Here is a 26,479-nt window from a genome sequence, read left to right on the forward strand (position 1 = left end):
GTTGGTTCACATTCTCCTTTTCTGTTTTATTCGGTTTAGGGCTCCTGACCCTGGAATGGGCTGTCCTTATTCAGGGTGGGTTGAAATCTCTGCTATACTCTCTGGAAATAGCCACAACCAAAGATGTATCCCACTAATGCCTTAAACATGTCTTAATCTGATCAAGATGACACACAAGCATCTGTCTATGGCTGTGATCAACCTGCTGGGTTCTTCTTCTTGTAGAGCTAAAACCTGCTACTCTCCTGGCAAAAGATGGGAGCGGCTGGATACAGAACATTTTGGAGGAGGGAACAGGCTAGGAGTAGGATGTTTGGGTTCCCCTTGAGAGTCAAAGCACAATGGAGAAACAAGACTTCTAGAGAGATGGAAGGGACCAAGGCCAGCCTGAGAGTGAAGTGAGGACTTAGGAGACTGTTTAGGCTGCCTCGGCAAGGCCTCTTCTCTTTCAAGTCAATGGGTAGGTGGTACTTGTTAATGGCCTTAATGATCAGCCCTCTTGAACTCATTCAGGGCTCACTGTCCTCAGGGAATCAGCTCGAGCACAGCACAGTTACAGGCACCTGTCAAGCAACAGACTCTGCCTCACCAGTGTGTCCTCTGGGCCTCGGTTTCCTTTCTTGGAAAACCAAGCCTTAATGATCTATGTGGTCATGCTGCTTCATCAAATGATAAACATGTCCCAGGAAGCTCTTAATGGCTGGGAGCCTGCTGCAAACTTATTCTCTTAAAACAAGGGTGTTATGGGCACTTCTATCTCAGGAGCCATTAGGAAAGTTTCAACAGGAGCCTTGTACTGAAAAGTTAAAACTTTCAGCTGTGTCTCCTATGGAGCTATGGATGCAACTTCATTTTTTTTTTTTTTCTGTCTTGAACCAAAGTTATTATCACATTCTTCCCTGATTGTTAGAGCAACCCAAGAGATGTTGGCTGGTGTGTATACATGTGTGTGCATATGTGTGTATGTGAGAGAGAAAGCCACCACCTGTGTGAGTATGTATGTGTGTGCAAGAGACAGCCACTCACTTATGTCCGTGTATGTGTGTGTGTGTGCATGAGAGAGCTGCTCGTGTGTGTGTGTGTGTGTGTGCGAGCGCACGCGCACGCGCGCGCGTGCACATGTGTGGAGGATAGAAGCTTGAGTTGGTATCTTCATCACTTTCTAAGTTACTTTTTTGAGGCAGTGTCTCTCATTAAACCTATTATAAGTCCCCTTTTTTGGCTAGGTGCTGAGGTCACAGTGCCAATGCCCCTGACCTTTTCTGAGGCTGCTAGGGCTCTCAATTCCTGATTGTGCTGCAAGCGCTTACCCACTAGACCACTCTCCAGTCCTGACAAGGACAGCTTTGTGTCCTTGTCATAATTGTTTCTTGACAGACCTGGATGGTGCTGTCATGTGGATGGTGCTGTCATGCGATCCTTCCCTTCATGTTTGGTTCCCACAGTACATACATGAACAAGATTATTTCTCTGCGAAAATACTTCAGGGTCCTTTTCTCAAGTCGTCCCCCCCGCCCCCCCAGGGCTTCAGCTCAGTCCTTTGATATTCAAATGATCTCCTTTGAAGCCCCTATCAGCATCACTCTGGGTATTCATTCTCTCCTAGCTATTAACAGGGTACCTTTCCTAGAGTCTCTTTGCTTCTGATTTTGGTAGTTGACTTCACATAAAATACAAGTGCCTTGTATTTTGCATTTTTATACATACACTGATGCAAAACAGCTAAAGAAAAGAACATAAGGTTCTGTTTGTTTACAGGGTCTACGTGTAGTCCCTGCCTCTTGAATGTTGGGATTAGTCCTTCACCATAGAGCCCAGCTTAATTTTTTTCTAATAGACTGTAACTTGTTATGACTTCAGGGTTGCTGACTAGCATAAATAGACAGAAGGATGGCTGAGGAAGGGCTGACACAAGAAAGCAGTCTCTGCAGTGAATCTTTTCCTGTCCTGATACCTGTTTTCTCTGTGCATTCTCTTAATGGAACTGTGTTCCTAGCTGGGAGGAAAACCAACCTAGGCGCTTAGATGAGGAGAGGAAGACACCTCTTACCTTAACTTGCTAGTCATCATCTCAGGTGTGCAGAGCAAAATATCCAGAGACTCTTTGGCCTTTGTAGGTCAGGGTCCCACGTTTGGTTAGTAGTGATGTGTTAGAATGGCGGGTCAAGTCTCAACAGCACACTAGGCCAAGGCAGTTCCACGTGGAAAAGGTTTTATTGGAAGGGAGAGACAAGGTAGTAGCAGAAAGAGAAGAGGAGGGGAGAGAAGGAGGGAGGGGCGTTCTCCTTATTTATATGGAAAATGAGGTAACACAGGTAAAGGTGGGAGGTGAGCCAAGTGAATGCTTGGAATATGGTGCCTGTTATGTTGGCAACCGGTCTGCAGGTCACAGGTCGCACTGTCACCTATGTGATGTCATAGGTCTGGAATGTCCTGATGCCAACAAGTAGTGTGCGATGAGATGTGGAAGAGGTCAGAGGTCACTTACCATGTTGCTAACGGAAGCCATAGTTCAGATGGGAAAGTGTTAGCTTTCCAGGGACTCCACATATAAAACCAGGTATTGTGGCATGCCCTTGTAATCTCAGCACTGAGAGGTGGAGACAGGAGGAGGCCAGGAGCTCACTAGCAAGCCAGCCTAGCCTAAAACAGTGAGGCCCAGGTCCCAGTGAGAGACCCTGTCTCAAAACCAGTGTGCACTGCCAAGAGTTGCATCCAAACTTGACTGTGGCTTCCATATGCATGTACATAAGTGCACCCCTCAGCAGATGCATGCACACACACACACACACACACACACACACACACACACACACAGAGAGAGAGAGAGAGAGAGAGAAAGAGAGAGAGCACAAGAGAGAGCACATTTCCAATCTAAGAGAAAATAAAAAGAAACCAGTATTAATAGAATATTCTGGTAGCCACTGCTTAGTCACTTGGGCAGTTAGATGGTCAAATGGAATTTAGTGGGCGCTGGGAATACACATAACCTGGACGTTCTGGTGATTTCTGCTTCCCGGTGCTGTCCAGTGTTGTGGAAATGTAGGTGTAAGACCAGGGGAATAAGGAAACATGTTTCTTCCTGTTATAGTTTTGCTTTAGAAGTCAGGCAAGTCCAGGTCAATTCCGGCTCAGAAATCACGTGTGCTATCAGCATTTACTAAATCTGTATGGATGTCATTTCCTTAGCAAAATAAACCTAATACAGGAACTGCCGCCGGTTGGAAAGCTCTGAGCACTGTGCTTGCCAGAGGCTTCTGCCTGAAATAGGGATGACACAGCTCTCTCCCAGGAAAGTGTTGCTATAGTGAAGCAAGCCTAGAACTGGCAGGGCACCTAACCCTGGGGGTCAGCCTGGTGTCACTTGAGCCTGAGGAGTAATTTGCACAAGCCAAAGAAGCTGGAGAGGTTTGGGAGGTGGGAGTGGGGAGGGGTGGTAACTCCAGGAGAGCCCTGGGAGGGGGGAGGGGGGGATGGTAATTCCAGGAGAGTCATGGGAGGAGGGGGTGGGGAATGGTAACTCCAGGAGAGCCCTGGGAGGGGGGACGGGGGGCGATGGTAACTCCAGGAGAGTCATGGGAGGAGGGGGCGGGGAATGGTAACTCCAGGAGAGTCATGGGAGGTGGGAGTTGGGGGTGTAACGCCAGGATTCGGGGCTCTGTGCTTCCTGTGTGTTTGCAGGAATGTGATTGTTTCTCCAGTAATCCTCCCAGGGCCACTGATTATCTTCAAGGCTAATCAGAAGACACCAGGAAATAAAGTTTTCTGTGTGTGCTTAACCTTTGACAAACTCTTTTAAATCCTTTTGTTTGCCAGAAATTTGTATCAATTCAAATCTGTTCACGTTTCCAGTTTCGGTCTTCTCTGTTTCACTGGAGCCTGCTGCCTGGGAGGGAGCCTGAAGCAGGGATGGGAAGGGGTAGGGAGGGGTGGGGAAGGAGAAGGCTGCTTCCAGTAGTCTCTGAGTCAATGGGATGTTCCTTTCGCCATCTCATTTCAAATATTTCTCTTTTTTTCATATTGACATAAAGAATTAGGTTTGGGGGGAATGGAAAGATGAAGTGATTCAGAAGAGGAGGAGAAAGAACGCCGAACAGGTCACAGTTTAAAATGTCTGCAGTGACTTCAGCAGCGTGAAGGGTTGATGAATGATGGGAACACTGGTTGCTCTCCTAACATAAACTCAGGTGGATAGTATTCTTGTGACTCACGTTCACTTGTAATCCTGTCTTAAATGAAAGGAGCACGGGCGAAGGTGTCAGATTTCATCTGGACTTTTCAGAGGGATAGGCGTGATACCTACCAGTCCAGGCTCTGTCAATCTCGGATTCTGGGGCATTGAGTCACATCTGTGTAAGCTTTAGTGTCATAGCTGGTAATGCAGAATTAACAATGACATCTTCATCAGTCAAGCACAGGTGAGTGCGGCTGCAATGCTTCCTCCCACTGATGCGTTATGGGTGATCGGTATTTTCTAGTTTATCATTATTTCAAGAGGTAGGCACTTTCTCAGGGTCACATGGAAAGTCAAGCTAGCCAGGACTTACACATAGCATGGTGTACCCCCAAATCTCCCTCTCCCTCTTGTTTGGGATATGCGGTGGACTTCAAAGGTGGGAATGATATGTGCCATGAACGATTGCTGCTCAGCCAGGTTGCTAGCCGAGCCGTTATCTTGGCTAATCTAGAACAGCCTCTTTGGAAATGTAAGCAGTAGAAAAGATATTCAAGTGGTATACACTACCAAGCAGTTTGTAGAAAGTGCCCTTTGCTCGTGGTTCATTGGAAAGACAAATCTTTCTTTTACACTACTATACTTTGCATAACCTATAACCGGGTAAGCTGGGCTGAGGATGCCCAACAGCACCTAGGAGGAAGGAGCACGGTCCTTTAAGTTCAGGAGAGAAGACCAGCCCTCTTCCTCCATGCCCCACCCCCATCCTTACTGTCCAAACCCTGTGACTGAGGGCCAAGACCTGTGCTTTCACTCAGGCTCTTACACTTTTTTTTTAAAAAAAGATTTATTTATTATTATAATCTAAGTACACTGTAGCTGTCTTCAGACACACCAGAAGAGGGTGTCAGATCTCATTACGGATGGTTGTGAGCCACCATGTGGTTGTCGGGATTTGAACTCAGGACCTTCGGAAGAGCAGTCAGTGATCGTAACCGCTGAGCCATCTCTCCAGCCCCCAGCTCTTACACTTCTAAACCCACTCAGCCAACCTTGCTTTTGTCCCGGTTGCGCTTGAGTCTTGCTTTTAAAACTTCAGCATGCACGCAAAACCTCCAGGGATCTGTTTCGGGTATAGGCTCTGATTCAGTAGGACTGGGTGGTGTGGCCATTCGAGGTTCTGCACGTCAATCATGCTCCTGGGCGGTGCCAACGCAGCCGGTCCTCAGACCACACCTTGATTACAAAATAAGCTTAGAACTCAAGGATCCTGACGCTTTCTTGTTCTAAAAGAGGTTTAAAAATCAAAAGCAAATCAGACAAACAAACAAACAAACAACAACAACAACAACAAAAAACCCCCAATAAATTAGTAACCTTGGCCAGCCGCGAACTAATAGTTTTTTGAAATGGTCTGTTATTAACGCCCACTCCCACCCCAACCCTGTTGTTTAGATAATGTATTTAGAGGCAACGACCAGGCCAGGATTCTCCAGCCTGTGTTTTATTTCTAAATGTGCTTGTGTTAGCTTCAGCCTAGTGCTTCACTCATAGGTCTCTTAGAGAGCAGTGCCTCTAATCTAATATTTCCAAAATAATGAGCAACTGCTGGCTGATGAGAACTAAGGTCGGCATAACGCTGTAAGATGAAGAGCTGGCCCTCTGTCTTGTGTCTCCCTGGGAGCTTCAGCGGTGCCAAGTGGAGGGAAGTTTGGCTCATAGGACCAAGGTTTCTCCGACTGTAATCTTCATAGCAGATCTGAGCCGCAGTCGGTCCGCTTTGGTCAGTCACAGTAGAGTCCCCTTGGAGGACGGACATGGGGAAGTTCAGTCGCCTTGAAGATAATGCCCTTTCCCTGCCTTCCCTTCCACTCCAGCTGTGAACAGTTGAAAAGACAACCAGGAAACAGCAGAGCCTCACGGAGTAAGGTGAAGTGTGGCTTTATGCACAGTTTCCAGGTAGCAGTTTTGACTGAGTCATAAAGCTGTCAGCTGTTTTCCCTACAGGGTTCTGAAGAGGCTTGTGGTGTGGTCTGTGATGCGATTCCACAGGAATGGGGAAGGGAGACTGTGAGAGGAGATAGCCCTTTGGTCTCCACACCCTTGGCATGAAGCAGATTGCCATGACAACCACTTGACTTTGGAGACCTGTCCACCAAGGACGCATCCATCTATATGTCATGAGCACCCAGACAGGCAGCTACAGGGACAAAACAACTCCAAAGCAATTTCCCATCGCCAAGCCCTGCCCTTTGAGTAAAACATTTATGTGTGAAGCTCTCTCCCTCATCCTTACCTGCCTGCTCCCACTTCTGCTTAGCCTTCCTCCCTTACACACATTGTGCCTGGAAGCCTCTGCCCCCTTAGAATATTCTAGAAGAAAATATACTCGAATTATTGATCCCCTTGTCCACTTAAAAACCTATAATAGTTTGGACTTGCCTTCAAGATCAAGGTCTAGCTAGATACTTCTGTCCACTCCAGGAAGCCATGTCACCTGCTGTTCTGGGGCATCAGTCTTGTTTCCCAACTTTCCACAGTGGGAGCTCACTTGGCCGGCTTTCCCACACTCTTCTAGCTGTTCTTGATATGTTTTCTCAAAGGAACTCACCCTTTCCAATGCCCTCCATGGCTGTCCTTAAACTATCAATTAAATAATTTTTTTGCTGTCTGTCCTCCTCAAAAGACTCGAATTGACTCAGTCATAGGCTAGGGGGCTGAACAGCAGAAACCATTTGTGCTGGGCAGTTCTATGTCAGTGGAGAGAGACACAAGCTAGAAAGGAGGGAAGAGGTTCAACTGAGAAAATGCTTCCCAAGAGCAGGCTGTAGGCTGATGGAGGATGGCCCAGCCCATTGTGGGTCATGCCATCCCTGGGCTGGGGGCCTTGGCTTCTTTAAGAGAGCAGGGCGAGCAAGCCATGATGAGCAGGCCCGTAAGCAGCATCCCTCCATGGCCTCTGTATCAGCTTCTGCCTCCAGGTCCCTGCCCACACAGCTTCTGGTGAGGAACTGTTCTATGGAACTGGGAGTGAAACCAACCCTTTCCTCCCCAGCTTACTTTTGGTCATGGTGTTTCAGCACAGCCATAGTGACTCTGACTAGGACACAGTCTTACAGGTCTACAGGCTGAAGGTCTAAGATCAAGGTGTGAAGACGTAGGTCTCTGTCCTGGCTCTGCCTCTCTGTGTATCCTCACATGATCTCTCCGCATGTACAGGGCCTGGAGTTTCTTCCTGTGTCCATATTTCTTCTCATAAGGTCACATTGTTAGGGTACATCCTTGTGGCCCCATTTTAGCTTATATGGTCCTCTCAAAGGTCTTTTTTAACTCTTCAAAGATCCTCTGTCCAAACCCTGCCAGTGTCTGAGGTGTGGGGGTTACGCCTTCAGCATATGAACTTTGAGGGACATGACTTAACCACAGTGGGTGCAGTTCTCTTGCTAGTGTTCCTGCCAGGGGGCACATGGGAGTCAGCAGAGAGTTGTTTGTGGCCCAGTGAAGTTGTTTCTCTCTGAGGTTTCCTACCACTCACCCACAAGCCATTTGAGGCCTATGCCCATCTCTGCCTGACAGGCTGCCCATGCCCCCACTGAATTTTTTTCTCTTCACACATGCATAGTTCACATTGCCAGTTCTTATAAAGCCATTAGGGTTGCCTCCTTGACAAGACTGGCTAGCTCATGGGGGTGGGCACCTCCCACAAACCAGAAACAACTCCCCTTCCCCAAACCAATGGTGGGTGATTTCTTCATCTGGAATAATCCGAAACCACTATTGCCTCTTGTCGTTTACCAAAGTCTCCATTTAGGAGATCCTTGAAGGACGCCCAGTCAGAGGTAGGAAACATCCCTCCTCCCTGATCACCTGCCTCTAGTTTAGAACTGGGATAGGGAAAACGTCATGCAATTAGGGCTCCTGATGAATAAAGCATGTCTATTTCATCCTGAAAACAATGACTGCCAAGATGGAAACCATCCAGGCCTCAGCCTTTTCCACGTGGTAGCTTGAAGACATCTCACTCCCTGAAGCATCACAGATCCATGTGGACACTGCTCTGCTTCCAGTTGTTATCTTTCACCGAGCTGGGGAGAATGTCTCCTGAGATTTAGCGTTAAGAGTAGTTGTGCAGTTGAACACATTCCCGGGTAAGTTAATTATTGACCTCGAGTGTGAATCACTCATGGCCTTTAGAAGTGGTATCTGAATACTTCCTCTGGCAGCAAATGTTATCCTGGCCTATTTATGGAACGGAGGCTGGGGTCAGGGACAGTATAAAGAATTAAGATACTTCCTTCCCCCTTCTGAACACTAACTGCCCCTTTAAATACTGCCTTTCTTTCTTGGCTACCTGCTCAGAGCACCTCACTTAACTAGAAGGCTCTTGAACACCATGCCATTTTCTACACGGCCATGGGAAGACACCAGATAACTTCTCTTTTGTCATGAATGGAATACTGAGGACCAGCCATCTTACTGGTGTGTCCCATTCGGTTTCAGCCCTGACAGTAGGAAAGTAACGTTTTAACATTCCGAGTAAGTCTTCTCATTATACCCCGAGATCTGGCTAAAAAGCAAAGGCTTTCAGCTGATCTGAGGCGTTTCTGAGGGTTTGTGGTTAACCAAGGCCACATACCCAGTAAGCAACAAGATGGGATTTAATGGAAGTGACATCTGGTGGGGGCTGGACTACTGTTGTATCTGGTATCAGCTCAGCTGGGCCTGCCTACTTTTACATGAGAGGAGAGAGGCCCAGTCAGGTCTCACTGGCTAAGGGGTTCAGGTTCAATGCCTGTGAAAACAGACACCAAAATAATCCAAGCTTCATTCCAGCGGCGTTAGGGCAGCTAATCCCCATTCCTTTGAAGGGACAGAAAGCACAGGTGGAGGCCAGCAAGTGCTGGAAGGACCAGGCCTCTGCTTTGTTTGATCTGAGTCCTGTAGTTTTTCTCGGAATGCCAAAGCCAGTTAAAGGTGTGTCAGTCCTTTATAGAAGAAGAAAAGGAGCTTTTTGGTTCTGCTTTTTTGAGACTGTGTCTGAGTCTGTTGCCCAGGTGGGTCTTGAACTCAGAGAATGCTCCCACCACCTCAGAGTCCCAAGCTTCAATCACCTTGATGGGCTTATTTTCTGGCTTGTTTCCTGTGGTGAATGAGGACCTATCAGGGTGTAGTCGACTGCTTTCCTGATACTGTACGGCAAGCTTTTATAATTATCAATAAACTTACAAAGTCGTCATTATAACAAGAATGTAAATTCATACAAATTGTTTCTCCATCCTAAAAAAAAATTAATGACAGCAAACTTTTTTACTGTTTTTTTTTTTTTTTTTAGTTTGTGTGCAAAACAGTAGGTATTAATTATCATGGCGTCTGCCCCCAGATAGATATCGTTGTACTTGGCCCATATCCATTCCCTGTCATCATGTCTCTGATCCTTCCTCATTCCTCTGGCTGCTCCTGTGTTTATTAAGACAGGGTCTCACTCTATTGCCGAGGTTAACCTGGAATGGATGATCATCCTGCTTCAGTGCTTCGCGCCGGGATTGCAGGCATGCTGGCAGGAGACATGCATGAGGTAAACAAGCGAATATTTCCATGGTTGAAAACTGGTGTGATTTACCAAAGCCAGCGGCAAATCTTTCTAAACTTGTGTAGTCAACGGTCTGGTTTGCAGTCCGGGCCAGTGGAGCAGAGCATGCCCAGAGGCAACTGCTCCCCCCTCCCGACCAGTCCCCAAACCAGACTGGCTGGTAATAAATACAGTTGCCTCTTTTTCTTAAGTTAGTAGCAGCTCCTCCGTGTAGGGTGGGAGGACCCCAAAGGAGATCTCCCGGGAATTTCAGTGAGCCCTTGGTGCCTTTAAGCCTCCCTGGAGACCATACTATAAGCAGTGGCATTTGGCTGCCAGTCTCTGTACAGAAGCGTCTAAGAGCCCGAGATTTCAACGTGAGGCTTGGCAGGCAGGCAGGCAGGTGCGCTCAAAGCCTGGCAACCGCTGTCTTTCTCCCCAGTTCCACTTTCTGCCGTTTGAGTCAAACTCATCCCTTTCCCACCGCGTATTCCTGCACGTCGGCACTTTGAGCCAGCTGCTTTTTCTATATGCTTTTATTTAATAATCATGGAAACCTAGCTTTATAATCTCCAACTTCCAGAAAAGAGGAAACTGAAGCGCCGAGCACATTGGTGACTTACACATATGGAGTTAATAGAAAAATCAGCAATGTGGGTAGTCTGTGACTGTTTCTTTAGTAAAAATAATAATAATAATAATAATAATAATAATAAACAGAAAACTTAACTCGGCCCCAGTGAAGATGCTTAGAGTAGCAGGTAACCAGGGAATGCTGCAGTGTCATAAGGATTCACACAATACCATTCTAGAGATATGTTTGGTATGACCATTATTTTCTCTCTGTTCACTCATAAGGGTATCACAAAGTTAAAAGCCTTGTCTGGTCAGTTGTGGTGCGTATCGGGAGGAGCTGATAACTAAAATCTAGTTCCCTAATTGTTTCTTGATTGGGTCAATAAAGATGGCAGAAGCCAATCACCAGAAGAAGGATAAGGCGGGATTTCCGGGATCGACAGGAAGAGAAGGGGACAGACGGGGAGAGGTTTGGGGATTTGGACCAGGCAGTGGAGCAGATAGGGAGGACAGACTTGTAGGTCTCGGGGACCAATAGTTTGTAGCCTCCGCAGGTGGAGGATGGGGCAGGATATTCTTAACCCAGCAGTTGTGTTATCTGACTGGTTTTAAAATATTAAGGCTGTCTGGTGTTTTTCACCAGAGACTTTTCTCCCACCGAGACTCAGGTGGGAGAAGAAAGCAGGACTCAGGGTTGGTCAATGGGTGGAACGCAAGCAGTAGCTCCAAGTGTTCTCAGGAGGGTGTTGGGTAATTTAGCAGAGCCAGCTGGAGGAATGGGCAGGATGGCATGATGTCCGAGCTAAGTTGTGAGGGGCCGCGGCACCAGGCAAGGAGACCAGGCAAGGAGCAAGCGTGCTTTTTAAAATTACGTGCAACAGTGGTGGCACACGCCTTTCATCCCAGCACTCAGGAGACAGAGGCAGGTGGATTTCTGACTTCCAGGACTACCTGGTCCTCAGAGCCAGTTCCAGGACAGATAAAGTTACATAGATAAACCTTATCTCCAAAAAAAGAAAAAAGAAAGGAGGAAGAGGAGGAGGAGAAGTCTGATTGGAGGCCCAGAGCAAAGATGTGGCAACTGCTTTGGAAGAAGCTAGGTGGGAAGGAAGAAAGGGGAGGGAGGAGAGGGTGTCTTCCTACAAATCTGCATCTTGCCTTCACTGGTTCACAGAAGATCATGTGGGCTTTAAGGGCTTTACAGAACAAATTTACAGGGCTTCCCAAATGTCCCCCAAGGAGTTCTCCTTCAGACCGCTAGCCTCCTAACACTCATTCTCTCCATGTTTTCGGTCATCTAACAACATCCAGGGGCTCTAATGCCTAGTCCCCACCAAACCTCTCTTGGGAAGTTCCCTGGAGACCAGTGCTTCCTTTCTCGGGGGTCCTGCCCCATCATGGCTGCCAGCTAAGTCTAAGGACAATTCCACCATGGAGGGAGTATACAAAAATGAAAATTTAGGGCTCAGTGGAGGTAAAGGTCCTTGCCATACAAGCCTGGTGACCTGAGTTTCATTCCTACGTAGTGGATGAAGAACCAGCTCCTCTAAAAGTTGTCCTCTGATATATACACACACATACATGCACACATACCCATGTCCACACATATACACATGCACACACATAAATATATAAACACAAGTATACACACACAAACATACATGCACACATACAACACACATATAAGACATATACATACATACACATGTATACACAAAATAATAAAATAAAATTTAAAAAATCTAAACAATTTTATTTACAGGCACAAATTTTATTTACTCTAAGGCACTTATTTATTTATTTAATAATGTGCTTAAAAGGAAGTTTTAGGGCCACACCTTTGATCCCAGTTCTCAGGAGGCAGTGGCCAGGGGATTCCTTGTCAGTTTGGCCTACAAAGTAAGTTCCAAGACAGACAGAGCTACATAATAGAGACTCTGTCTTTTAAAAAGAGAGGACGTTTTAAACGTGGCCTTAAAGATATTGGAGTAGTAGCACGGCCCTGAGAGCTGGCATAGTGCCCAAGATTTAGGAGGTAGATTACATGATGTTTTCCCATGCGAGGCTTTTATCTGCGAGGGAAGTTCTTTTATATGAGTCTCTTGCAGATGATCTAATGTGAAGTCTTCATTATTTACACCTACTTCACATTGCTAAAGTGAAGAAATGCACTTGTATAAATTATTAATAATTTATGAGTTTATTCCTATTTGTTAATTTTATTCAGGTTTTCTTTTTGCTGAATTTTGACTTAAAAGCTTGTGCTATTTAGCATGTTTATTCTCATCAACCAACAAAAGACGCTTGAAATGTGGGGGTCTGGGGAGTGTGTGGCCTCGGATTTATTTGTGCCTTAGAGTGAGACTTCCTGTTTCCCACTGTGGGTATGTACCAAGTTCCATTATCCTTACCAAATGGAGGGCATTCACTGTGCTAATGCCTTTAGTCATCTCTCTTTTCTTAGATAACCCAAATAATGCCAGAATGATCAGCCCAGTTGCCTCCCCTCTCCTCCTCCCAAGGAAGAAGTACTTTTAGTCCTTTATGAATCACGAGGATCAGTGACTAGAACAGAGAAAGTAAAAGGCAGAAAACACAGATGGAACTCAGCTTAGGAAAAAGTGGAGGGGGAGGAGAAGTCTAGGATAGACCGAGCAGAGCTATCTCAGCACACACACCCACACACACACACACACACACACACACACACACACACAGCAGGTAGAAGTGAAGACAAATGTGTATCGGGTGCCATGCACTATATGTTGGCCTTCTGGTCCTGTTGTCAATAGATCACCATTATGTAGCTCAAGCTGGCCTTGAACTCATGACTCCCCTACCTTAGCCTCCCCAGTGCCAGAATTATAAGTACATGACACCACACTCAGCTCCAAAAGAGAAATCGAGCCCGAAGGACTATGCCAAAGCCAGGCAAGGTACAGAAGGACTGAGGCTCATGTACAACTGTGTGTGGACAGCCATGGAATGCAGGGGGTATTTGAAGGCAGGGATCCGAGTCAAGGCCTCCAAATCAAGAACTTGGAGTTTGGGAGATAGGAGTGGAAAAAGTTGTGTAAAGGGAAGGAAAATGCCTAAGCAAAAGCCATACTGTGGGGCTGGGGCATTTCCAGGGAGTATTGACATGTGGGACAGTGCCTGGGCAGGAAGGGGGGTCCCCATCCTGAACATTTGTGGTTTCAACCGATGAGCTTGTTGTCTGAATGGAAGAGGGCTGGAGAGGGCATGAGTCCCTTTCTGAATGTGCATGACTGTTGCCATCATTCTCTGACATCTGACACCTGTGACAGCTTCCTCATCTTTCCCATGTGGAGTGAATGTCAGTGGCTCTCCAGAGAACGCTGGGGCCTCTAAAACCATAGGGAGACTGAAGCGTCCAGCTTCTCAGACTGAAGAGCTGCTCTCTCTGCCTCTCTAGATGTAGATGGCCATTCTTGAACTACCGAGTTCTGTTATGCAAAGCAAGCCAATAAATCCCTCCTTGTAATGCATACTTATGTTCTGTTGGTTCTGCTCCTTTAGAAAGTCCTGGCGTATACAGTGTATATCGTCTTGTAGCTAGAGGATAGTGTATAGAGTAGAGATATCTGAGGAAAACAACAATTGGTCAAATCAGCGCATAAGTAAGCATTTGTATGTTTGTAAAGATTCTTACTGCCAGGCATGGTGGCTCACGCCTTTGATCCCAGCACTCAGGAGGCAGAGGCGGATTTCTGAGTTCGAGGCCAGCCTGGTCTACAAAGTGAGTTCCAGGATAGCCAGGGCTACACAGAGAAACCTTGTTGTACTGGCTGGTTTTGTGTGTCAACTTGACACAGCTGGAGTTATCACAGAGAAAGGAGCTTCAGTTGAGGAAATGCCTCCATGAGATCCAACTGTAAGGCATTTTCTCAATTAGTGATCAAGGGGGAAAGGCCCCTTGTGGGTGGGACCATCTCTGGGCTGGTAGTCTTGGTTCTATAAGAGAGCAAGCTGAGCAAGCCAGAGGAGGCAAGCCAGTAAAGAACATCCCTCCGTGGCCTCTGCATCAGCTCCTGCTTTCTGACCTGCTTGAGTTCCAGTCCTGACATCCTTTGGTGATGAACAGCAGTGTGGAAGTGTAAGCCAAATAAACCCTTTCCTCCCCAACTTGCTTCTTGGTCATGATGTTTGTGCAGGAATAGAAACCCTGACTAAGACACTTGTCTTGAAAAAAACCAAAAAAAAAAAAAAAAATTCTTACTGAAGAACACACAGGATACTTGAACTTCAGAACTGTTAAATAGTGTTTGCTTTCTAAATTAGAAAAATCTGTATTTCCGTGTACCATCTCAAAGCGTTTTTACAAATTGCTCATCTTCTACTAGTCAGTCAACACACAGTTAAAACTTGATCTCCTTTTCAATCAACAAATGCCAGGTTCAGATGGTTATAGCTCTTCTGAAATGCAATCAATAAACATGTAATTTCATATTACCCAGAATTCAGTAAGATGCAGAACCTCTGTGAGGGACACCGAATCCAGGATGTGGGCATTTTGCCTGGGCTCTTGTGAAAGCTGATGGCTCTCGATAGAGCTCCTTGCCCCTGTGATGTTGAATGTTGAGTCTGAAGTCCTCTGGGTCAGCCAGCTGGAAAGTTGAGAAGGGGGCTTGAGTGTGGACAAAAACAAGAGAAGACCAACCGGTGAGCTCACTGGGAATACATGGCTGACCTAAGTGTCTCCCTCATCAACCCTGACCTCAGTTCTGCAGTGGCCACAGGAGATGCTGGAGTCTATTGATAGGGAGCTTCTCTTACACTTGGTCCAGGCTTCAGAGATCACTGGAGGAACTGTGGTAGGTGCTGGGGAAGCTATGCAACTGGGTGCTGCCCCACACCACTAGGCCAGCCCACCAGGCCGGCAAGTGTTCACTGGCTGCTGCATGTCCGTATTCTCACACCTTCTCCACACAGGCTGCTGTCATGCGGGCATCTGCACACTTCCTCCCGAGCATGGAGAGCATAGCTACTTTTTCAATCTCACCAGGTCTGATGGAAATACATCTTGTGGCCAAACCCTGACCTGGAAGTATCCAGAGAAGTCAGTCCTTGAAAACATAGTTCCTGTTTAGCTTGGTTGTCATGGTGCAAAGCCAACACTGCCTCTCCCTTGTCAATTTGGCATCCCTTGCTCTTCCATGAATCACGATTAATTGATGGATAAAGACAGCAGCCTACTGTGGATGCAGTGTTCCTGTCCTCTCCTGCCCCAGGTTGTGGACTGTAGGGGATGTTAGCTCCTTTTGAGCTATGTCGTAGTCTCATGACCATCCTTGGTTATCCTGTAGCTGAAATCGTTCCAAGCAAATGTACAATTCAGAGCAAGTTGAGCATCATGCACACATCTTGTGTTAGGCGATAGGGGAATGAGAGATGGTAATTACCTTCCTTAGATAACAAAGCCTTACCACTTAAGCTAAAATTGGCTATTTCATCTATTTTTGAAAGACTAACAAATGCCTTTTAAATAAGTGTCCCTCCCCTGCAAAGAGAGCCCAAACTGCGACTCCTGCAATCTGGTCATAAACATAAGGGTCATGAGTGCCTCAATCTTCCTTTACCTGTTTACTTAGGAAATCAAAGCCATGAAAAAGAACCTTGGACCAGAGGTCTCCTGGAGACAGGAGGAGAGCAATCAGGAGAAATAACAGTATCTAGGTCAGTTTCCCATGCCATGACAAGACTACCTGAGATTGGGTAATTAGTAAACAGAAATGTGTTGGCTTGGGGCTTTGCATGGCCAGGAGGGCGGAGGTGGGGGGCGGTGTTGAAGATTAAGGACTGTATAGTATAGTGGTATATGGTGAGAAAGTTTGGAGCCACGGAACAAGGGAGAGCTGACCTTGACTTCAAAAGAAGCCAGCCTGCAGGTGACTAGCCTGTTCCTGTGAGGCTAGCTCACTTGCTGTGCTATTAGGGGCAGAGCTCCCATGGCCTCATACCTCTCTCTATAGCCCCCACTTCCCCACACTGCTGTGCCGAGGAGTTAATTTCTAGTCTGTGAACTTTGGGAGACATACTCAAGATATAGGAGGAACATCTGCCCAGCCCAGCTCTGACCCAGGACCTCAATTTGAACTCCAAAGGCAAGGGAATGTAGTCAGCAGAGGTACAGGGTTATACAGTAGTCAGATGGGGAGCCTGTTATGCAACGCCTGTGGTAAGAATGTGACACTAAAATGTGACATGAACAGTCTCTGTATGTTATAGAACATTCTGTCTAAGTGATACACATTGTCGCTCCTTTTACCATATCTCTTTTTGGCTGCTGCTGTCTTACTCTGTAGCCCAGCCTGGCCTGAAACTCACAGCAATCCCCCTGCTTCAGCTTCCCATGGATCAGGTTTATTGTTGTTATTGTTGCCTTAAGTAAGGTTTCACTATGCCATCCAAAGCTTGCCTTGGATACTAGAGCCACTTGCTTCAGGCTCCCCATCCTCTGCTGGTCATATCTGGAGTTAATGGGCTTTGTAAATGCTGGGGGCAGAGTGCAGGCTTTGGGAACAGCACCCCAAGGAGGTAGCACTAGTCTTCCCTAGGGGGTTTGGTAGAAAGCAGCAGTGTGGGGGGTGGGGCTGGAATGGGGAAGCCTGTCTGAAACTTCACTATGCATCATCACCTTCTGACATCCGGTTTAGCTCAGGGTGAGTGCCAGGAGGGCGGAGGGGCCTCTGCCGTCTTCGGGAGACTTAGGTGCAGCTCTGTATGAAGAAGACTTCTCCCTGTGGCGGTCCTTGATGAAGGTGACAGTCCTCGATTGTCCAAACTGTTTATTCATAGCAGACAAGGATGCATACAATGTACTCGGGGTGAACCAGAGATAAGGATGCCCAGGAAGGGAAGCTCTTTGGCTAGACATCCGGGGTCTAGCTAGATGCCTCATTGTCATAGAGAAATCTGGGTTTCCACGCTATGCTGTCATGGTCCTCTTTGTGGGTTGTCATGGTCACGTGCTCCAGGATAGGAACCTGGTCGGGAGCTGATTGAGACCTATTATTCTCAATTATGAGATTTATTGGGTTAAGTCTGCTCGACCTTACCATTTTTCTGTCTGGTGGCATGGCTCCACTTTCCCCACATATAAGTACCAATCTTGTATCTTAAGGAACAATGAGATGTAAGTTTCTCATTATAAAATGTTATATTCAGGAATTCTTTGAGCAGCTGGGGATAGCATTCAGGGCTCCATACATGAGAGAGAGGTCCTCGGCCCCCAAGCTATATTTCTGGTCTAAAGTAATCTTACTTGAGAATTAAGTAATTTTATAAAAGACTATAGAGGTTGATAAATTAAAATGTTAATGGTAATCACCTCTAAATGGTGTGAGCACGGGTGATTTCTATTTCCTTTTCTACAGTTTTTTATTCTACAGTAGTCTACAATAAACAACTTGACATTTGTCATTATAGTTAAATATAATTAATCTTAAAATGTGCCAAGAACTGTTAACATATAAATATATACAGGCAGCTAATAATAATTGTAGTTGATTGCTTTTTGGTTTTGTTTTTTGTTTTTTGTTTTTTTTCAAGACAACGTTTTTCTGTATAGCCCTGGATGTTCTAGAACTCATTCTATAGACCAAGCTGGCCTCTAACTCAGAGGTCCTCCTGCCTCTGCATCTCAGGCGTGCACCACCACCACCCTGCTTAGTTGATTGTTTTTATGTAGTTATGCCTTCAAGTTATCAGTTCATTTAATAAATAGGTTATAGATTTTTAGCAGCACACCTTAAAATGTAAATCTATTCTGAAAATGCAGAAAATAGTCTGATGAGGTATATTCTTTCTTTTAAAATCCTTATACTTTTCTTTTGATAATTTTTTCTCTTAGATTTATCATATATGTCTGTGCACCACGTTCACACAGTTCCCTTGAAGGCCGGAAGAGGACCTCCCTGTAACTGGAGTTACAAATGATTCTGGGCTGCCATGTGGGTGCTGGGAATTAAACCTGGGTCCTCTGGAAAAGCAGCCAGTGCGCTTAGCTACAGAGCCATCCCTTGGGCTATTCTTGTATTATTATCTGTACATTATACTTAGCTTGAGGTATTTCTGTTATGGTTTCCAGAATCTGAGGGAAATAATCTATATCCATTAATCCAAGCAAAACAATAATAGTCAGTCATTTACACTGAGAGCTCTCTGTATGCTAATCGCCCCTCCATTTGGTCCTTATTACAGTCTATGAAGTTCAGGATAGAGACCCATACCTGCTGCCTGCAGTCAGCGCTTCTGAACACCCCAGTCCTCAAGGACAAAGTTAGATGGCAGGAATAGAGAATAAGTTAAGATCTAATTAGCTGGAAAGATTTCCCAGTGAGGCCTTCACAGCCATGAGCAGAAGTTGCTGGCAGAATGGGGTCCCACAAGAGAACAGCTCTCAGAACAGAGAGGGACAAACAGGCTGCGGTATGGCCCTGACTTGGTCGTAGATGGGGGTCCCCCTCTTACAAAGCTTGGCTTACTCATCTATGCAAAAGAAAAGAATCCCTTTATGGTATGGATGTTGGAATTGCAGGAGTTATTTGGACTGAAGATTAATGTCTGGTGCTTATAGAGCAGCTAACTCTCTACTATGCTGTATTTATTTATCTATTTAGCCACTACTGGGAATGGAACCTAGGACCTCGTATATGTGGTCAAGCCCTCTCCTACTGAGCTACACCTCCTAAGAGTTATTATGATTTTATGTAATATCCAAGTCACATAGCTCCACCCTCCATCCCAGGTTTCACGAGGAACTGAACCCCCTGCCACTGCCCCTGAGACTGCCAGTACATTTCCAAGGCTTTCTCTCCCCACAGTTCCTGCTGAGATCAAATTCTTGGTTGGTACCACGTCAACTTTCCACCCAAAGCAGTTTCCCGTTTAGCCTGCTTCCCTTGGGTAGACCCTACTCCTGTTTGTCCCTCAGACCACACTTAACTTCTGCTCATTAATGGCGTGGTGGGTGGTGTTAGCCTATCTGGCTTGCTTTCACCGAAAATTAGCAGAAGGGAACTAGAGTTCTCTCCCAGCCCTCAAATGTACCACCAGCTCACAACAGACAAGTTCTTAAGTTTTTAACATGTTGCCAACAGGTTCTGAGATTTCCTCCTGTTTCCCCTGGAAACTCCTTTCTGTGTCCCGAGGCCAGCCTCCTTTAGCGTTAGAGCTGACCTGACTCCATTTCTTTTAGTCTAGCTCTGGATCCGAAATCAATCTTATTTCTGCGTCCAGAGCGGGCCTGGGGCACCTTTTACCCGAGGCAATGAGAGGAAGACACTGTGAGCCACCCTCTCCCCACTGCAGGCTGTGTGACTACAGGTGAGCCTTGGTGTTGCTGTTCTGAGCTGAGGCTCTGCATGTGTGTGCTGGGATTGAGCCCAGCATCTCGCCCTTGAAAGGGAAGTTCGTTCTATGCTCCAGCTCTGTTCTTGTCTGTGCAGAAGCTGGGAGGGCAGTAGCTGCTAGCATAAGCCCCAGGGTTAATAGTGATGATCTGGTACCCAGAAGTCACATAGGATCGGGTCAGAGTTTAATGTGTCTCTATTAGTGGCCTTTCTCTGACTTCCTAACTTCTATGGGCATTCATCCTGTCCAGCAGGGATCCTTATAACCAATCTCCTCCTGGCCCACAAGGAGGTAAGAATTGTCCCTTCAGCCTCCCAAGTCACATTTGAAGGCTTCTTGTGGGTGACCTTTTCTCACTGTAATGCCAGTGAAGATGTCAAGTCATCAGAAACCAGCTATGCCTGGCCCTGCCAGGAGGAGCAGGTGGAACAGAAACCACAGCTCTGGTGCCTACCACCATTAGTTTGAACGGTCACATCAGTTCTGGTAGGGTTCACATCACAGGGGCGTCACAACACTGTGACCCGATTTCCCTTGAGAAGGCTGGGGGCGAGTGGGTGGGAAGGAAGGAGCCCGCTAGATTTAAATAAGTACTGGGGTGTGTTACAGCTGGTGTGTGATGCATGTGGATAAGTACAGAGAGATGTTGGGCAGGGCTTTTAGGGATGGAGGCGGAGCCGTGGGTAAGGGAAAGCTTGTAAGCCTTGAGGAGGCGACCATCTGGTACCTGAACCCAGAGTCAAGGGCAACATCTGTCAGAGTTCTTTCACAGTCAGTAGGAGGATTCTCCAAAGTCTCTCACCCACCAGTGTTCCATCCACACCTGGAGGCTTTGGCACAAACTTCTTCCTAACCTCAGGACCCGCTCATCTTGGCTATCTGCCCTAGAACAGGCATGGAGATTGTAATGTTCAACCTGTTTCTGCATCTCTCCTGCTCCATGAAGACTGCATTCCTCAGATGCAGGTGACCTGTATCCAGAGGTGCTTTTGTAGCATGTGTGGGGAAAGTGCCCTGCCTGCACGGAACAGAGGAAGGCAAAGGCTTCTAGGCACCCCAGGCATCCAGGAAGACATGCAACCAGAGTCCTTTTCAGAGATGGGGCATCTACAGGTACCTGTGTAGAAATGGGCCTAGGGACAAAAACAGAGCTGCTCTGCTGGGCAGTCTCTAACAGAGGATGGAAATGCCCGTTTTCTTGTGTATGGGTAGTCTAGGGTAGCATGTGCTAATCCTGGGTGGCTTGTGGAAGAAGAAAAGATGCTGTAGAGAGGACAACCCCTTTCCCCTTGTCCCCTGGCCCTATGTTATCTACAGACGGGAAGAGGGAGAGGGACAGGGACAGGGGCAAAGAGGACTATTGAATACCAGCCCTGAGCCAAGCAGCCCTCTGGGCTCTAAGGTGTATTTGCACTGAATGGCTCCCTCAGGGTCCCACAGTTGTTACTACAGTGCTGCCCAGTCCTCACAGCTCTGTAAGGGGTGCCTTTTTACTCTCCACTAATGGATGGCAAAACTGAGTTTCAGCCAAGAGAAATAATTAGTGGAGGTGAAGTAAAAATGTAACACAGCCTACCTTGTACCAAAACCTGCACGCCTAACCCCTGTGTAAGGCAGATCTTTCCCAGGACCAAAACAGTAGATGCTGATAAAGGGTCACACCAGGGCAGGGTGAAGGTGGGGAGAAAGCAGTGGCTATGGAGGGAAAAAGGCTTCTTCCCTGGTGACATTTCCCAGGACCAGGCTGCCGCTGCTGCTGCCCCCAGAGTGGCTTTCCCTCTTAGAGCAGGGGACCAGGAGATGCTGGTGGTTTCTTAGGCTTAGAGCTAGAAAGTAGGTGCTGGGTGAGAGACAGGGTTGGGGGAGGGTGGAGGGAGGTTGAGGGGTAGGTAATGGGATTGAGGAGTGGGTGGGGGTTGGGTGGGTGGGGTTGAGGAGTAGATTGGAGGGTTGGGGGGCTGGGGAGTAGGTGGGGGATGGAGGGTGGAGGGATGGGACACATACTTAAATCCCTGGCCATGCCTGGGGTAGACTTAGGTGAGCACAGCTTCAGAGAGTCTGTCTTATGTACAGCAGTACTATGGCTGGGTGCCCTGCTAGTGAGTCTATGCATATTTATGTGCCCTTGTTGTTGCCAGTATTACAACCACATTCTCTGACTCCTGTGCCTTTAGGGGAAAAGCAATGCAGAAGAGCACCTAATTCAGAACAAGTCAGTTCCTGTTTCCAGGTCAGAGTTGAAAGTATCAAACTCCCCCAGGCTCCGCTGGCTCGCCAGTGACTGTGACCACAGGCGTCTATTGAAATTCTCTGCAAGCAAAGTAACCCGTGTTGCTTTTCCTAGCAGGGGAAGTCTGAAAGACTCACTTTAGAAACTTTGGCCATGCCACTAATTTGCTGATAAATGATTACCTATGAGCTGAGGTAGCGATCCAGGAACCGAACTGCAGAAGTGAAGATCCCTCTTTATGCAGACGATTGTACTTTATGCAGACGACCATTGTACTGTATGAAACAAGGCGTGTAAGTGTTCCCTGTACCAGGGAGTTTATAATTCAAAGCCAGGAGGAAGCGTCATGCACGCCTAGAACTACAAGAGACAAGGTCTGTGCTACCCACATAAGCCATACAAGATCAGAATACATCACAAACATGAGGGTGACCTCTTGATGGAAGTACTCAAGCCAAATTTGGGGAACAGAATCCCAGATCTGATGGGGGAAATGAGTCAGATAATCTGGAGATGTTCGGTGAGAGCCAGCCAGTGTTGAAACTGCCCACATTATTATCATGATTTTAATTAACTTTTGTTTAGACAAAGTCTCACTATGTAGCCCAGACTTGGTTAGCTTATGATCCTCTTGTCTCTGCCTCTCAGATCCTGTGATTCCAGGTGTGCACAGTCTCCCCGGCTCCTTATCATCATCTTTAGTGTTGCTCTTATTATTAGCTGGCTCAGAACAGTCATTAGAGCAAGAGATAAGAATAATTCATTTAAGGAATGGAACAGGACTTTAAAATTTGGTTAGAGGTTGTTATTGTTGTTTTGTTATTAATTTTAGAGTAGAGGTCTGAGCTAGGTTTTAGAAATGCTTTCAAAATTGTGGGTATTGTTCCCAGGAGCTAAGGCTTCCATGGCTGACTATTCCATACATAATTTCTTCACCTACACAAACAGTAAAGCTCTCAGCCAAATATTCTCTCTGGTCCTAGCATGTCATGTCTCCCATGGAAACAATTCTTATACCAGCATTGAAGACAATGTAGAATCCATGGATGACTGTATTCATCACTCATCTCTGTAGTTTAGAAAGACAATTCCATAGACAGCCTGTGTGAAAACATCTTAGATTCTGTTACTATTGTATTTAGGTATTTTTTTTTATTTTACTCTCCCCATCCCTCAAGCCAGGGTTTCTCTGTTCACCCTGGATGTTTAAGAACTCTTTCTGTAGGTCAGGCTGGGTTTGAACTCGCAGAGATATGCTTGCTTCTACCTCCTGAATGCTAGAGTCAAAGGTGTGTGCCACCACTACCACCTGGCTCATTTAAAAATCCTTGCTAGTGTTTCTTCTATTACGTTTCTTTCTTAATCTTCTCTTCCACTTCTCAACTCACTACATCGAGCCTCTGCTCTGCTCCTGTGTGAATGGTGGATAAACACCATTTGAGTTTCTAAAGGCCAGTGGGTGAAAGGTTATGACTTACACAAGAATTTAGGACACTACATTATGTCCCATTTGCAGTTCCTGTCTCTAGTCTCTGGGATAGAACAGAGAGAAGATGATAACTCCACACAGTCCTTAGGGGACTCTTCAGTCTGTTGGACTTTCTGAGACAGTCTAAGTGATCCAAGAGTTCTCAAACTCATTAGGGCTGAGAGTGCAGGTATGCACCACCACACCCAGCTTTCAAAGTCTTCTTAAAGGCAGGGTCTATGTTTCAGATGAATGCCCTGAAAGCAGGAGCAATAAATAGCAGTTGGTTAATGGGCTTACAGTGGGGTGGCTCAGCCATCACCTGTCAATGAGGCAATGTGACAATGACGTCAATGGTGACGTCATCCGGTATCATTTCAATGTGGACAAATGGCTGCCTCAAACACACCTTAGATCTATTGCCCTGCACAAAGAAATGAGTCTAGTAGGATCTAGATAAAAATCTAACTCTGTTGGTGAAATAAAGACTGAAATTCAGAGGGGATATAGAAAGATATTTAATATAGACCTTGACTGAGAACCAATCTCTCTAGTGTTAAAGGTTTGTTTACTTGTTAGGCCATTTGCCAGGAGTTCTAATAGTCTTTAAAGACTTTTGAATAATACTCCTAGATTATTTCTGTGTGGTATGTGTGTGTGTGTGGGGGGTGTGGGTGTTCTTACTTTCGTAGTCCTGGATAGTTTCGAACTTGGAGCATTCCTCTGGTCTCTGCCTCCTGAATGCTAGAATTATGGGATTTATGTCCCGCCCCCTGAACCCAGAGATTTTTATTTTATGTCACAAGATCTTATTCTGACCCTGCCTTGGGGCTCAGTGCCGCACTGCCACCTCTCCTGGGATGCCAGAAGACAATGATTATTCCATCTCAAGTTTACAGGAAGAGTAAAGAGCTGGAAAACCAGCACATGGCTGTCAGGGCCGGGCCAGGCCCATCCTCGGAAAGCCCCTACACGAGTGTCAGTTGAAAGTTCTCAGGTCTCGTAACACGAGAGCAGATAAAGAGGGATTGTTTAGCATGCAGAACTGGCACTGAGTAAGAGAAAGATTAGATAAATATTGTGCCATTAAGTATCTTGGAACCCCAAACTTGGACACAGGCCTGGGGCAAGTGGCTTGCTGAGTGGAGAATGTTTATCTAGCCAAGAGGTGGGGACTGTGCCTGTAACCCCAGCTCTCAGATGGTGGCAGGAGGAGCCTGAACTTAAGGCTAGTTTGAGCTACACAGTGAAGGGAAGAGAGGCAATGGGGTGGGACCAGGGAGTCAGAGAGGATAAGGTGGGTGGAGATATATCTCAGTTGGCAGAGTGCTTGCCTATTATACAGGCAGCCCCAAGTTCTATCCTCAGTACCATGTAAACTAGGCATAATGGGGATCACACCTGTAACTCTAGCACAGGGAGGCAGGAAGGCTAGAAGTTCAAGATTGGCCTAGGCTACCTCGAAAGTGCAAGGTCAGCCTTGGCTGCCTGAGACCTGGTCTCAAAAGGAAGAAAAAGGAAATGAAGGGAAGAATGAAAACATGAACAGAAGGAAGGGGAAACAAAATAAGGATTGCCTGGCCCCTAACTGCTCTAGGGGCCTTCATGGCCCCTGGTTCTGGTACCTGGGGCACAATTACCATGCTTCCTACTTCCAGTTTAGGAGCAAAGAGAGGCCCTGGGGGTTGATGTTGTGCTGTGTCTATACTTTCATTTCTCTAGCATGGAATTGTGAAACATGTGAGCAATGACTCAGCCTATTCTCTTTTGCATGTGTATGTGTACGGTGTGCATGCATAGGTGTATTCACACACCACGTGTGGGTGCATGCATGCCTGTATGCATGCATTTATGCATGTATGTATGTATGCAGGTATGTATGCATGCCCAAGGTTGATATTAGGTGTCTCCTTGCATTGTTTTCCACCTTAGTAAGGTAGGGTCCCTTGCTGAACCAGGAACTTCCCGTTTCAGCTACTCTGGCTAGTCAGCTTGCTTGGGAATCATGTCTCAGCCTCTGTGTGCTGGAATGTCCATTTGATGTTTACATAGGTTGTGGGGATCTCAGGCTTTGCACAGAATGCTCTTTCATTAACCACTAAGCCATGTCTCCAGGACCCCGACCATCTACTCCTACTCTCTAGAGCAAGTTAACAGCTAAAATACACAAGTCAGTTCTTCTTCATGTCAATAGTTTACGTTGTTTATTTTGCATTTAAAGTAGTAGAAGCAATTAATGATTTAGTAGAACCTATGCGTAACTGGGGGAAGAGTCATACATCCCATAGGACTAATTTCCATCTAAGGATAAAATTACTAGTTATGTTCTCCGTTAGTGTGATCAAATACTCCATCAAAAGCAACCGGAAGGAAGGATTTATTTTGGCTCATAGTTTTAGGGAATACAGTCAGTCTACCACGGTGGGAAGGTACGGCAGCTAGGTGCATGGTTACTGGTCACACTGTAGACTCTGTCAGGAAGCAAAGAGGGGAGATTGGTGGAGCTTCCCTTCTTTCCTTTTTACAGCCCATGTTATGGTGCTACCTGCCTCCAGAATGTGTCTTCCCTCATTAACTGAACTTTTTAGCAACCATCTCATAGACACATCTTAGGGTTATATGTTGCTGTGAGGAAACACCTTGACCAAAAGCAACTTGAGGAGTAAGAGTCTATTTCATGTTACATTTCCAGTAACTGTCCATCAGTGAAGGACGTTAAGGCAGGAACCTGGAGGCAGGAGCTGATGCAGGGGCCATACTTACTGGCTCACTCTTCATGGCTTGCTGAACCTGGTTTCTCCAAGGTGATTCTAAAAAACCAGTCAAGTGAATGATGAAGATTAACCAACACAGTAAAAAGTAAAGTTGGCATGCAAGCTGGGTGTGCAAGTTCAAGACCTGCTTCAGCTGCAAAGCAAGACTGTCTTTTAAAAGAAGTTAGCATTCTCAATAATTATGTCATCAGACTGGGCAGTGGTGGTGGCACATGCCTTTAATCTCAGCACTCAGGAGACAGAGGCAGGTGGATCTCTGTGAGTTCGAGGCCAGCCTGGTCTACAAAGTGAGATCCAGGACAGCCAGGACTAC

Source organism: Mus caroli, unplaced genomic scaffold, assembly GCF_978045245.1.
Source record: "Mus caroli unplaced genomic scaffold, Mus_caroli_1 scaffold_9, whole genome shotgun sequence".
Lineage (NCBI taxonomy): Eukaryota > Metazoa > Chordata > Mammalia > Rodentia > Muridae > Mus > Mus caroli.